The 14,855-nt window shown below is 43.2% G+C and overlaps 1 long non-coding RNA gene across 1 annotated transcript; it reads left to right on the top strand.

The window, feature by feature from the left end:
- The first annotated feature begins 9,278 nt into the window (after positions 1-9,278).
- On the top strand, positions 9,279-12,596 carry LOC123107091 (uncharacterized). Its single transcript, XR_006451588.1, has 4 exons — positions 9,279-9,666; positions 9,782-9,884; positions 10,793-10,870; positions 12,300-12,596. It is a non-coding gene; the product is annotated as an uncharacterized lncRNA (long non-coding RNA).
- Positions 12,597-14,855: the final 2,259 nt, after the last annotated feature.

Here is a 14,855-nt window from a genome sequence, read left to right as displayed (position 1 = left end):
AACCTGAATGGATTCAAGCTATGCAAGAAGAGCTTCAACAGTTCAAGCTGAACAATGTCTGGGAACTTGTCAAGCGTCCTGACCCCCGCAAATCAGCCTGGGCGTTCGGGTAATACGGTTTATTCTGTTCAGTTAGTTTGGTTTACGGGTAATACAGTTAGTTGAAAATGAAAACCAAACTTGTGTCTGCCAGAAAAAGAACCGTACCCAAATTACCTGAAAATTTTGGTTCGGGTAATTCGGGTACCCATAACCCGAAATATTCAGACCAGCATATTGTACAAAATTCAGGTTTGAAAATTCAGTGCAACATAGCCTCACAATCACAGCAGTAAAAAAAATCAGATATAACAAAAGCACAAATTTAGTCTCAAGTGATATGCAAGTGCACAGGAGAAATGCACAGTGGACAACACAAGCACAGATTCATGCATTTAGCAACATGACATCAAATTTGACAATAATAGACTCACATCACAGTCTCATACTCTCATAGGTGATAGCTCCCAACACACCAGTGCATAACAGCAGTGCACAACACAAGTCGTCCAAACAGACAATAAACATGGTTCAAGCTGAATAGGTCCAAACAGTCACAAACACACACAAGACACAAGTAATAGTTCCAAGCTGAGATAACCATAGCTAATATTTTAAGGGCTTAACAAGTTTCCTTGAGGGCGAAGGTGAGAAAACCATTGAAGATACAACACAAGAAGAGAGTCCGAGAGTGAGCTGAGAGTGTTCCTTAGGTTGGCGGCACACTTGATGTTCTTCTGGTATTCCCTGCAAAAGTGGAAGGAAAATCACTTGAATATAGTGCAAGTGCAAAACAAATTAAAACAGAAATCTTGCGTAACATTAAGGTGATATGTATATGAGATCATGCATATCATTTCCACTTTCCCACCATAGTTTCCAACATATCAAGTTGAAAACAACATGCAAGTTACAGGGGAAATCTTGCAAGAATTTTACTCACCAAGACTTATGATTTGGTGTCATCAATGGTGATGTGGACACCAGCACTTGTACCGGACTTAGCATTAGCAACACTCAGATCAGACAATTCTTGAAGTACCGCTGAAATAAATGGAGTAAGCGAGAGAATGTAAGTATGAACAAAATGGAAAGCACATATCTAAGAGTAACTTGTTTGCATAATTACCTTCCTCTAGGTTGGCAAGTAGCTCTTCATTCTCTTCATTGTTAACATGAATTTCTCTTCGCAACCAATCCTGAGTACAAATTAGTGCCTGCACCATGAATGGAGTGAGCGAGCTTCGGAACTCATCAAGAATGCGTCCACCGGTGCTAAAAGCTGACTCTGATGCTACTGTAGATATCGGGAAAGCTAGGACATCACAAGCTAAACGTGATAGCACAGGGAATCTAGATGAGTTGACCTTCCACCACTCAAGAATGTTGAATTTGCTGCTGTTTGCTTCATTATCCTCTGTAAGATACTTTTCAAGTTCAGACTTCGAAGGGCTGATGCTGATTCCATAGTCATTCATTCTCATTCTCTTTGCAGTCAAGGAACTCATCAAGCTTTCGCTGCTGTCCTCTTCAAAGCTAGGTGCATCATCAGGCTACACTTCTTGCCCAGTTGGACCATATAACTTAACATACTCTTGGAACAGATTTGTAAGAGTTGTATTCATTTTTGTCCACACCTCCTCTCCATTGATCTGCCCAAACATTTCAAAAGTTGCAATCTTGATGTAATTTGACAACTTGTATCTTGGATCAAGAGCAACAGCCACAAAGATCAAGATGTTGAAGCTCTTGTGATCTGCTCAATACTTGTTGTACTTGTCCATCATCCTTTCTCCCATCTCTCTCTGCAAAGGGTCTCCACTTCCACACCAAGCCCTCAGCAAGACAATGATATCAACAATTTGATGGAAAAGATGTGAGATGTGCAATGATTTGAGGCTGAAACACGAAGGGTAAGCTTATAGAAATGCTCAAGAAACTCTGCCATCTTTGAAGCATTATCCCAATCTTCTGGTCGAGGCACTCCTGGCATTTTGTCGCCATTTAGATCAATTGCAAAGTATGGGTCCTCTCCTTCATACCTCACGAACACCTTCTCATATGTGGCTGCAGCTTTCAGCATTAAGAATGTGGAGTTCCATCTAGTGCATACATCAAGTGACAAGAAACCTTTATTTGCCAACTTCTCTAATTTAGCAAATTCTTGAACTTAATTCTAGCTGGAGAATTCTTAACAAACTTGACTACAGCACAGACTCGCTTCACCGAGATATCCAACTCTTTTAGCCCATCGGTAACTATCAAGTTCAGAATATGAGCAGCACATCCCATGTGCATATATTCTCCTTTCCCTACACTTGCATTGGCACTGTTCATGATCCTCTTTATGTAGCTTACCGCTCCATCATTTGGTGAGGCATTGTCAACTGTTACTGAAAACACCTTATCTATGCCCCACTCAATCAAACACTTCTCCAGGTCCTTCCCAATGTCTTCCCCCTTATGACCCCTCACCAAGAAAAACCCAATCATACACTTATGCAGAATCTAGTCATTGTCAATAAAATGGGCTATCACACACATAAAATTCTGCTTTTGGGAAGATGTCCATGTGTCGGTAGTTACACAAACTCTTTCACAAGATTCTTTGAAGAATTTATTTAGCTTGACTTTCTCCCTATAATGAATGCAGACACAATATCTAGTAACCGTCCTCCTGGATGGGACATTGAAATGAAGACAAGCCTTTGCCACAAACCTTGTAAATCCTGGCTTCTCAACAAATGCAAACGGAAGCTCATCCACAATTACCATTTCAGACAAAGCATCTCTAAGCTTATCCTGATCGAATCTCCAGGTAGTGACTGAACACTTACTAGTATCCCCCTGATTCGGAGTAGCTTGTAGAGTTGGCTGCTTGTCATCCTTGACGCTATGAGGATTTCTCTTGCAGGTCGTCAAATGCTTCAACAAGGATGATGTACCATTCCTTTTAGGAACACAAGCAAGCTCACTTTTGCAATAGTTGCATGTTGCTGTCATGGCATTTACTTCCTTGCTAAAATGATTCCAAACTTCCGACCGTGGAGCCATTTCCTTCCTTTTCTTGGCATTTGCTGTATTCTTCTCAGCCTCGGTCGTCTCCTTCTGCTGCTGGTTGGGGAGCTATTGCCCATCATGACTGTCCTTCTCCGAGTTCAAAGCATTGTAAGGGGAGGTGCCTGATAGCGAAATACGAGAACTTTGGTCTGCCATCTACAAACAACAAATGACACAACTAGTTAGCCTAACATATCAGCAATGAGAAGTGACAATTTGTTACAGAAAATATAACAGTATAAGTAAGATGAAATAGTATGTTTAACAATAAAATATATAACATCACTCATAGTTACAAGAAATAGTACATCTAACAGTAGAATTTAGCCTAATAGTACACTTTATCTACAACTAGTGAACTAACAAGTCTGTTGTTTGCAACTCTGCATACACTTATACACATACATCAATTGTGCTGTCTGCATAAGGTGTCAAAAAAATCTGCTGTCTACATACACATACTAGTAATTACAGTACTTGAGCATCTGAATCAGGACTCAAACTCACTATCTATATAAATTTTAGCTACACGCCTACAGCCGATACACCAACAAGTCAACGAACACTTGACTACTTGAGCAGTTGAGCATCTGAATCGGGACAAAGTGAAACTTGGGGAGTGACAAAGTCAAGGGACTAACCACTCATGTTGATCACTTGCTGTTGCTGCCGTCGACCGTGCTCAGTGTGTTGACTCCGGCCGGTGGCTCGCGCATCTCCGTCTCCACTGGATCCAGCAACCGCGGCTCCTTCGGCACATCGCTACAGCATCCTGCATCATGACCTGCCCGCATGCCTCACGCCATCACGCGCCGTCCCGCCTCCCGCGTCATCGCCGCTGCCACTGCTGGGGAGTAGGGTTAGGACGAGAGGGAGGAGGGGTCGAGGGTTTGGGAGTCTGTGTTTCGTGTGACTGTGTGAGGGTGGGAGGCTTTATACGAGCCGTGGGGAGAGGTGAGTTGGGCCTAGGCCGCGCAACCGCATGTGTGACCCAGTGACCGTGTGATACATTGGTTATATAAACTTCGGCTAATATGGTTTTTTCGGGTTTTCGAGACTGGTAACCGAACCCTTACCTGAAGACCGAAAAGTCTGAAAATAAGAACCGTACTGAAGACCGATACCCGAATTAACCGACATTTCGAGTATTACGGTTCGGTTCGGGTTCGGGTAACGGGTTCGGGTACCCGAACGCCCAGGCTGACCCGCAAGCACAACATAATAGGCACAAAATGGATATATCGCAACAAGCAAGATGAGCATGATCAAGTTGTCAGAAACAAGGCTCGTCTCGTTGCTCAAGGATACACTCAAGTTGAATGAATTGACTTCGATGAAACATTTGCTCCTGTGGCTAGGCTTGAAGCCATTCGCATACTGCTAGCCTACGCAAATCATCACAACATCCTTCTGTATCAAATGGATGTGAAGAGTGCTTTTCTCAATGGCAAGATTGAAGAAGAAGTGTATGTTGCACAACCTCCTGACTTTGAAGATCTAAAACATCCTAATATGGTGTACAAGCTAAACAAGGCACTATATGGCCTCAAACAAGCCCCTCGCGCTTGGCATGACACACTCAAAGACTTCCTGAAGAGCAAAGGCTTCAAACCTAGTTCCCTGGATCCCACACTCTTCACGAAGACATATGATGGTGAACTGTTTGTGTGCCAAATATATGTGGATGACATTATCTTCGGCTGCACCAACCAGAAATACAGTGATGAGTTTGGACACATGATGCAAGAGCAATATCAGATGTCCATGATGGGTGAGCTGAAGTTCTTCCTTGGTCTTCAAATTCATCAGCAAAGCAATGGCATCTTCATATCTCAAGAGAAATATCTCAAAGATTGCCTGAAGAAGTTTGAATGCAAGACTGCAAAGGTTATACGACGCCAATGCCAACCAAGAGTCATTTGGGTCCTGATGCCAATGGTAAAGAGTTCGATCAAAAGGTATACCGCTCCATGATTGGTTCTTTACTTTATTTATGTGCATCTAGACCAGATATTATGCTTAGTGTTTGCATGTGTGCTCGATTCCAAGCGGCACCAAAGGAATCGCATCACTTAGCTGTGAAGCGAATTCTTCGATATTTGGCTTACACCCCAACACTAGGATTATGGTATCCAAAGGGCTCAGAGTTTGATCTAGTTGGATTCTCGGATGCTAATTATGCTGGTGACAAGGTGGATCGCAAGTCTACATCAGGCACATGTCAGTTTATGGGACGATCACTTGTCTGTTGGTCTTTAAAGAAGCAGAACTGTGTATCACTCTCCACTGCTGAATCTGAATACATTCTTGCTGCGCTCAGCTTCTATGGATGAAGCAAACACTCAAGGACTATGGCATCCATCTGAAACAAGTACCACTCTACTGCGACAATGAAAGCGCCATCAAGATTTCCAACAACCCAGTTCAGCACTCGAAGACAAAGCACATTGAAATTCGTCATCACTTTCTTAGAGATCATGTCATGAAGGAAGATATTGATATCATACACGTCAACACTGAAGAGCAATTGGCAGATATCTTCACAAAGCCCTTGGATGAGAAAAGGTTTTGCAAGTTGCGGTGTGAGCTAAATATCTTGGAATCCTCAAATGTCCTGTGATCAGGCATGCATCCTAACACTTATGCATGTTGATGACTTAGATGTGCAATACATGAAGTAATGTATATCTTCAATCAATGAAGACTTACACTCTGAGTGTGAATACATTAATGCGGAATTCGACTTCGGAGCGCCACGATAATTGTGCGCCGTGTCTGGGTCTAATACTTCCTATACGGTGGGTAACGCCACCACCAAATTCTTCATTCTTGAAGTGATTTTCTCATGGCATTACATTTGCTATGTCTTTGCATTTGATTTGTCTTCAATACTAACACGACTTCTTGTTTATCTTCACAATGTTGATTTGGTCTTATTCTGATATATACATATATTAGTGTTCTGTCCTCTACAACATTCACTTATAGCTATGTCTTCTCATTTGAATCTTTTGAACTAAGTGAATGTGATCAGACCCTAACCTCTCTATGCTTCCTATCTCAAACTCTATCTATCCAAATCATATGCATCCTGTTGAAACTGCTGAATGTCTTCTCTACGTCCTTGTCAGCAAAAGATACAGAGACAGACATTAAATCTGTTTTAAATGCTCAATTCTTATTGCCCGAAACCCGGAGAAGCCAGAATGACCACCCGACAGTCCAGGCATGCGTGGGAACATGGAACAACTCCAAATGTGTTGCATGTTCGCCACATGTCCCTCAGATGTGAACTGCCAGGGGCACATGCGTAATTGCGCTGTGCCATCTCTTTCCCTATAAATGCACATCCAATCATGGTCAAAATCTTTCTTCCACCTCTCCACCTCTACAAACCCTAGCGCCACCACTAGCTCTCGACGACACCGGCGACAAAGCGCTTAGCTGCCGCAACCTCTCCAACGCCGTCTTCACGCCGGCCATGGACATCGTCTTCTCCGTCACTGCCGTAGGTGTCCTCCGTCGCCAAGTTAGGGAACGGAAGATCGAACTGCTCGGCCTCATCTTCTACTCCGTCTAGCAGTTCATCGTATGGTCAATTAAAACCCTCTTTTTACCGTCTTTTAGATCCGAAAGATTCATCCTTACTACCAAAAGTAGTTTCTGCCTTCACAATTTTGGATCTATCCTGTTCTGCATCTCATATGACGCCAAGTATATTCACTTATGCTTCACACATAGTTAGATTCCTCACTTGTACTTATTCTTGGATTCGTACAAATCTGGAACCAACTCTCAACATATAAGTGGATGTCTTCGCGCTATGAGGTCAATGTCTTCTAAACTGATTTATCTTCAAAATCTTCTGAGAATGCATATGACCTCTTCCCCTTCCCTCGCATCTCTAATGCTGTCACAGGTACATGTCCGTGGGAGAATCCCTTGGTTCTCATAGTCTGCATTCATTTGCAGAATTCTTACAACATCATATCAACTCTCCCGAAGCCAGTTCCTGTCTGACCAGCAGACGGAAGCCTTTGACAGTGTTGAAGCCATTCAGTCTGAACTTCATGGCAATAGATAAGTCAGGAAGGAAGGGAGGCAGACAGCTCCGTGGGGGAACATCAAGAGATTTTCCACCTGACCTCTATGAGCTGTACAAGACAGATCCAGAAGAGGACTAAAATCAGTGCAAAACGCGAATCCAATGGATTCGAAGATATTTGGCAGAACAATGGTACAAGTACAGGTTTGTGACCCAGGAATATGCTGAAAAGAATGCCATCAAGCGACCCTGGGGAGACATTTTGTACAAAAATCTTCCTCCCAGGACCAGAGTTGAAGCCATTGAACAAGGATTCTACCCTTGCATGGTCCGTGGACCGCAGCCTGCTGATGCCGACCCATCTTCATTGCTCTGGTGTCATAAAGACAATCTGTTCAAGCGCAACTTCCTGTTTGCCAAGAACTCAGCCGAGGAGAACAAGAAGTCGCGAGGCTTAGACTTCAACCCCGGTCACTCTGCTCCTCGTGCCGATGTCACACGCGAAGCTGAACCCAATCTTGTTAGGCCCTTCTACAACCTAGAAGGTCTCATCACTCACATTATGGCTCAAGGGACTGCCGTGGATCACTCCGTAGATGACACTGATTCTGACGAAGCGTCTGCACCACCGAAGCCAAAGAAGCTGAAGAAACCCAAGGCTTCGAAGCCTTCCACTACCCCAAAAGCTTCATGAGAGAAGCCTCTGGCCACTGCTCCTCCTGCACCAAGTGTGCAGTCTGAAGATCTCTCACGCATTTCCAGGTCTGAGAAGAAGAAGAAGAATCCCATGCACACCACTGGTCCAGCGCTGACTCCTGCTGCTGTTCTAAGAAATGAGAACGACGCTATTGATCTGTCGAGTGATGATGATCTTGCTGATGATGCTCTTGAGCTGCTGATAAAGAGCAAGCAAGAGGAGGAAATCTTTAATGATCTTCCCCTCTTCGATGTGGAGATCCTGAACAAGTTCATTGATGAATGGTTTGATAGCCCAAACCTCAGTTTTGATGATCTTCAGCTCCCCATTGGCCTCAACGTCTCCTTCCATGGAGCCATTGCTCCTAAGCTGGCTCTAGCTTAGAGAATTGTTGAACTGAAGCACAAGATCGACTATGAAAAGGCTTAGTTCAAGAAGCATATGGCCCATCTCAGTGTGACAGACGTCCAAAACTTCAAGATAATGCTGCATGAGCTCAAGGAGGCATTTCACAAGAAATGTGACGAAGCCAAAGGTTCTCGAGAGAGAATGAAGCATCTGGCTGCAAAGTGTGTTTAAGCTTACAATGAAGTTGAGAAGCACAAGGCACTTGGTCGTCCTGGCATCGACCCCAAGATGGCTGCCAAGCAGAAGAAGCCTGCTGTGAACCAAGCTGATACATCTAGGAGGGAAGAACCTCGCATTGTCTTCCCAGCCAGTATGACAGGCATGAAGCCTAAGGTCCCCATAGTGGCTTCAGAGCTTCAGAAGACAAGGTCAGCTGAAGCCAAAGCCAGAAAGCGCAAGACCAAGAACACCACTGACGATGCTCCACCCACCAAGAAGCGCAAAACCGAGAAGAAAGATCGGGCTGCTCCCACAGAGCCCCTTGTCGTCGAGCCAATTTCTATTGCTCGTCCTGCATCTGCACAATAAGAACGTCGTTTGATAGTTCATGAGCCTGCTTCCCCAGAGGCTCCTGAAGCTGAAGACATTCCAGCCGTTGACCCCACCGCAGCTGAAGACATTGGTCAAGAAGACAATGTTGAAGATGATGAAGTCCTTCCTCAGATCGAGCATAATGTGGTATCATCGCCTGTTCTCACGAACAACAAACTCATCAGCATTGGTCGTCCTTTGGCGCCAATTGCTCAGGATGATTCATGGGCTGATCACCCACAAAACTCACCCCGTGAAGAAGAAACACCAACTACTCCCCCAACTCAAGTCACTGCTCCGGTGCTTGAAGATGATGACTTTGAGGCCCAACCTACTCCATCTCCACACTACAAGAAAACCCGCTAAGCAACAGATATTCTACAATGTTTTGACGGTATGTTGCAATATTCACAATAGATACGGATAATAAATATTGTAGCATATGTGTTGTAGATTGCAACCGGCCACAACTAGCCCAACGCACTAACCCAGCCTCTGGTCTAGGCCGGCCCAAGTTGGCTTTCACGATTAATCTAGGTCATTGCCTTTCCCCAGCCTCCCTATTCCTCTCGATCCTATAGGATCCCATGCCGGCCGCCGCCACTCGACCTACCTGAATCCGGGAGCGCTGCCCCTCACCAGCCACCACTCCCCTGCGATCCTCCATCCGGGAAGGCCGCCCCTCAGGCCCTCACCACTCCCCCTGCGATCCTCCATCCCGGCGCGCCGTCACTAGTCAACACTCCCCCGCGACTTGCTTCCATCACGCCGTCCCTCTCGTCACCGCTCCCCTTCAACGACCAACTGCATCTAGTACCTCCGCACGAGGGACTACGGCTACGGGCAGAGTTACCACTACAACCACCCTCGTGATCGCGCTACAATGGTGAGGCGGACCGCTTCTCTTCTCCCAATCTTATTTTCCCCATCTTGCTCTGCTTCACTTCAGTCTAGTTGGAATTGCTACTTACGACATGCCAGTCCCTAATAATGACCGGCAGGTTGAATTATAGATGGTTGGTGCGGAGGGGAGCTTCTAGCTGACGCATCTTGCTGTGATTAAACTGATTTTAGTTATGGCTTAGGAGCTTGTCACGAGCCCATGTAAGTGAAACTTGATTATGCAGTCGTTGGTTGCTGTCGTTGATTATGTGATTGGCTGATTGTATAATAGGCGTGTTGTCTTAGTCTCGTGGTTGATGTTGATGATTCAAAGTTCCACTTTCTGCGTACGTGCCAAGATGTAGGCCTGATCAGTCACTCCGTCATACAGTCATATTTCTATTGGAAAAAAAAATCCTTTTTAAACCTTATACAGCTGAAGTAGGTAGCAGTGTTCACATGTTCCAGTGAGCTGTTGTAGAAGTGAGAACTTTACGCAGGTTTGTTGTAGAAGTGAGAAAACATCCGCGAGTGCTGTATCATGGCCATCTACTCAGGCCTGACTACCTGACCGCCGTAACTTAGATGTTTGTTAGTTCGTTACGCAATGGGCTCTTGTTCTTTCTAATCATATCTGCTCAGAGGTCTAATTGGTCGCATCACCCTGCCTCCACCAATGGTGTAAGCGCTAATTCTATTAAATTGCATGCATAATTGTAGCCTAATTAACTTGAACGTGTGATGCTTCAGTGTATGTGCTAGTTCATACATGTCTGCAGGTGCACGATTAGTTTAATATCAGCATGGTGGCTATTTATTTATACACAGTGGTTAATATAATTATATACATATATAGTCCAACTAGTCTGTGTGATGCATGTGCAAAAGCATAAGCTCACAGTATAAAAATTATGATGGTCCTTATGTTTGGTAGATTTTTTATGTACCTTTCTTAATATTTTGAGGTACATCTTAATTATAATTGTTTGTGCAATTTGTAAAAATGATGTCACTATGTATCAAAAAACATAGTTTGTTCTATTGTATTTGCAGCACATAAATTATCACGGTTTCTTTTTAGTTTCAAAGAAAACAAATGTTTACTTGAGCTAATTAGCAATGTGTACCAGTGCAGGTATGTGGCATGCAAGCAGAGGAGAGGATGACCTTGACAATTACCAATTCTACCTTATATTTTATCTGACAAGGTCAGTTTCATCACAACTTGTTTTTCTGAATGTGAAAATATATGTGCTGCCGTTGAGGAAGGACAAACACAAATAATTATCTGTGGTGGTGATATTTAATAGGTCATGTATAAGGTTTTTTTGCGGTAAGGTAATGTATAAGGTTAGCCAAAATAATTTTTTGGCTTCGTTAATTAAGTTCTTATGTTAAAAAAAATTAAGTTCTTAGCCACACACGCACACACGCATGCACGCATGCACATTAGCCCATTATTGTGCTGGAGTTTGCTCATGTCGATTTCATCTCTCTTCTTTCTCCAGCAACTTTGCATATTATCCCATTATTGTGATGTAGTTTTCTACCACGTGATAACAGAATTCAACTCCTTGACGTGTCCTTTGGTATATATTTATAGTAGGAATTTACAGGGTGCTGACAGTGTATACTTTAGTCAAAAGAAGAGATGTACATGGTAAAACATAGTGGATGACTCAGAGAAATCCTATCGTGTAAAATATTCGACATATTTGATATGTATCTAGAGTCGAATATCCAGTTGTATATATACAGTAAGAAATTTGCTGGAAGTGTCATTAATACAAGCTGAATATTGTAAAATATTGGGCTTGATATACAACATAAACCCCTTAAATTAAGTCATGATGATCTTATATAATTTTTACAGGTATAAATTTCTCATCGAGTGTGTTTTCACTATCAAATTTTACTCACGGTTTGTTTTGGATGTTTTTTTGTTTGATTGTATCATGACTTTGCAGTGACCAAGCGTTCTAATAACTGTATTCTGCAGCACCTCCTTTCTCCAACCTCATAAGTTGGGGAGACATCTGGCCTCCAAGCATACATAATTTCTCTCATATTTTTTTCCTTAAAGAGAATAGCGTAAGGAGAAACCATTACTGATGTCAGATCTGAGCTAACAATTTCAGATCACCATAGTACTTATTCCCAGCTAACAATGTGAAACACAAAAATGTTAGCCCGTGCAAACGTTGACGACTAGTATGTATAGTAGAGTAACCTTACTAGCTTTTTTACAATGTTTGAAAAAAATCTGCCTGCTATGTTGCAATCGCTGGGAGGAGGATCCTTGCATTGTCGAAAAACAATATAATTGTGAATTTCTGTTGTATTATGATAGGAACTTATACCGTAAACAAGATATTAAGAAGCTAAGCTTTTGCATTTCATTCATGGTTACAACTGCAGTAATATTTGTTATTTTTATGCAGTGTGCAATGATTTTAGAATTGACCAAATTACCATTGCGATTTCCTAGAGAAAGTACACAGTACTCACCTGGTGTAGATGAATTTCTGGAGTTTGCATATAGAGATATACTAGCAGATACAATGACTAGCATCCTTCTGTCACTACTTGCATCTTGTCAATGCATTGTGTGTTAACAGTTCATTTTTTTGTCTGTAGATTCAAAGGATAAATGGATGATTATATGGGTGTGTGGCAAGTATACTTCAAAGATGATGATGATGATGTCCTGTTCCTGATGATGATGATGGATGCTTTCAGTTTTGGTCAAGTTTCAGGGATGATGTTCCTCGGTTAACTTTTAGATTAGTTGTACGGGTATTGATGGATGCTTTTAGTTTAAGTTCCGCTGTCAAGAAAATATTTGGATTATGCATCACATTTGAATGGTGTTCCTTGTGTAATATCCACTTTGTAATCCAATAGTTTTATCTAATATATGAGTTCTTCCTCCCATGAGTATATTCTTTTGTTTTTTTCTTCACATGTACATAATTATCACCATTACGTGCTGGGTTAATTTAGTTACTGGCAATATATTATGTATAATAATAATAATAATAATAATAATAATAATAATAATAATAATAATAATAATAATATTCACATTATATAAGTATCAACACTTGAAACGTTGCAAATTCTTCGTTGCCAAGCAACGGGATCCTGCTTCGTGTACATTAATCACCAACGTATAAAAGCGTTGTGCGAGTCTATTTTATGTGTTGTATTTTTGCAACGGTCCCTTTTACCAATGGTAGTATAAGCATTGGAATGTGCGCTAGCAACACTAGATAAGGCTACGCATCCTAAACCGTTGGTAAAGACGCTAACAACACATATATGCACTTTTAGATACGGAAAGATGTGCTGCTATAGTGGGGGTCCTGTTGTAGTGCCACAAGCGTCGCCAGCTTTCCACAGGCTTCGTAAGGGACCAAGGCCTCAAGTCACTTTGTCGAGTGTTCCAGAAGGAGAAGAGCGCCAATCAGTATCACACCAAGTGTTTCTTGAGGCCACTCCAACTGCGAACAACTCCGAGTCTGAAGCCAAAGTGGCTGAAGATATTCCGGCTGCATCAGCCGATGAACAAGAAGAGCCAAGATTGGAAGAAGAACGTGTTGCTACACCCCAGTCCAACCCTGAAGTTGTTCTCGAGGAGAATGTGTCCGACCCTCTAGCTACTCAAGTGGAGGTTAACAATACTGAGGCGGCCACAAACAACTCAACTAAAGCCAATGACGTTGTCATGGCTGAAGCTATTGTGGCGCCTGAAGTTAATGTGGTGCCCGAAGTGATTGCACCTGAAGCCAATGCTGCACCTGATGCAAATCTGTAGCCTGAAGTCACCACCATTACCACTGCCACTGCTCCTGTACCGCCACCAAGGCCACACACCATCGAGCAAGCATTTGATCATGGTCAGTTGGTCACTGTCAGATGTCCCATTCTGGTTCCTCCACCTGCTGCTGGTCCGCAATTTGATTATCACGTCGAGCACAGGCCTCAGGTCCAGAAGCCTAAGCCAAGACTGCCCAGGTTTCCAGGTACTGCCACTTCACCAGGGTCATTCAATGCAAATGGCTTCATTGCGCACAACACCTTCTTTGATAGCGCCAAGAAACCCTATTCCAAGCCAAGGATTTCATCTGATCGGTTCTGGAGCTATCAGCAGCACAACTACTACTTGTGTCTTCTCTATGATCAAGGGCGCATCTTCCCTCATACGCGTCTTGACTGTGAAGCCATTGCTGGACTGCCTTGCCTAGAAGAAGCCCTTGACTGCTTCCGTGATGCTGGATTGCTGAACTTTGTGACTGATAAAGAGCATTGGAATGAAGAGCTTCTACTAGAATTCTATGCCACCCTCCACATTCGCGGCTACAACAGGGATCCGAAGACATGGGTCCTTGAGTGGATGATAGGCAACGTACACCATGAAGCTAAAGCTCTTGACGTTCTTGAGCTCACTGGTCTGCCCACTCTAGGTGAACTTTATGAACCTGGTTGTCAGCTTCACTGCAATGCATTAGAGAGCATTTTTCAGAAGCCAGAGCCCAACATGAGCCAAATGCTGAGCATGATGAAGCTCCTGCCACACGACACTGAATACCCAAAAGAGTTCTTTGTTGAAGACCTATAGTATTTGCCCCGCACTATTTATCATATCATCAGGCGAACTCTATAGCCTGTCAAAGGACATTCTTCTGCAGCGAAGCTTGAAGGAGCAATGAAGACATTGGTCTTCTATATCTTCAATGGCATCAGCTTCAATGCTCAAGACTTCTTTATCAGGCAATTGGCTGCATCAGGCTCTAATCTCTTTGGTCTAAAGTTCTATGCTCCATGGGTTATGTGCCTTATCAAGCTTCATTCAGCTGTTAACTATCAGCCTTCTGCTCACAACCATCTGATCTTTTTGCCAGAGGTTGATATGTCAATTGAAGCCATATACCCCAAGCCTGCCAAGGAGCCTATTTGTCTTCACAATGCTGATCACCAAAGCTTGACACAACCCATTGAAGGAGTCCAGGCTATCACTCGTGTTTATCCTTTGGCTGGCAGTACTCGCTTACCTCACCGTGCTCAAACCGAAGCCACTGAAAGCACCATTGCGCAAAGGCCTCGGAAGCGATCTCGTGTTCTCAATGACCGAGAGCTTCTCATTGCCCTGCATCAGAAACAGGATAAGCATCACTACTGGTTGAAGCAAGA

Source organism: Triticum aestivum, chromosome 5A (assembly GCF_018294505.1).
Source record: "Triticum aestivum cultivar Chinese Spring chromosome 5A, IWGSC CS RefSeq v2.1, whole genome shotgun sequence".
Taxonomy (NCBI): Eukaryota; Viridiplantae; Streptophyta; class Magnoliopsida; order Poales; family Poaceae; genus Triticum; species Triticum aestivum.
This window is presented reverse-complemented; position numbering and strand designations above follow the sequence as displayed.